Consider the following 693-nt stretch of genomic DNA (forward strand, 5'->3'; position numbering starts at 1 on the left):
TAAGTATCTAGATGAGGTCAATGACATTGCATACTATTTCAATGTCCCGAATGTCACTAGAGACACAGTCTTGTTAAGGATGCTTCCCGTCACTTTTAAGGGAGCTGCAAAAGATTGGTTAAAAGCACTTCCACCTAGTGCAATCACTAGTTGGGCCCAGATGCGCGAGCAATTTTTGGAACAATTCTGCCCACCATCGAAGATAGCTAAACTCAAGAAGGGGATAGCCAATTTTAAGCCACAACCAGGGGAGTCACTTTATGAGGCATGGGAACGCTATAAAGGGTTATTAAGAAATTGTCGTCAACATGACCTTAACATTCAACAAGAAGTGTCCATATTTTATGATGGGGTCAATGTCATGACAAGACAACTCCTTGATTCTCAAGGACCACTAACTAAGAAAAATTTGGGCGAAGTCAAGGAGATGGTTGAAGAATTCGCAAAGCATTCTCGAGAGTACCACAATCCAAGAAATGAAGGAGCAAAAGGCATTGCGGGTGCAAATTATGAAGACATGGCTGCTGTATTAGCTATGCTTGATACCATGGATATGAGAATGACAAAGATGGACCAGTCAATCCATGCAATTAGAGTTGGATGTGAAAGGTGCAATGGTCCACACTTGACCAAAGACTGCCACTTAGATGATAATGGGAACAGAAGAGCTCAAGTTTGCTACTCTAGTGGGGA

At 42.1% G+C, this 693-nt stretch overlaps 1 non-coding gene across 1 annotated transcript; it reads right to left on the reverse strand.

Annotated features, from left to right (window-relative positions):
- Positions 1 to 208: 208 nt before the first annotated feature.
- Positions 209 to 315, reverse strand: LOC145162010 (small nucleolar RNA R71). Its single transcript, XR_013738865.1, has one exon. It is a non-coding gene; the product is annotated as a small nucleolar RNA R71 (small nucleolar RNA).
- Positions 316 to 693: the final 378 nt, after the last annotated feature.

Source organism: Lactuca virosa, chromosome 2 (genome assembly GCF_052849685.1).
Source record: "Lactuca virosa cultivar CGN04683 chromosome 2, Lactuca_virosa_CGN04683_v6, whole genome shotgun sequence".
Classification (NCBI taxonomy): Eukaryota; Viridiplantae; Streptophyta; class Magnoliopsida; order Asterales; family Asteraceae; genus Lactuca; species Lactuca virosa.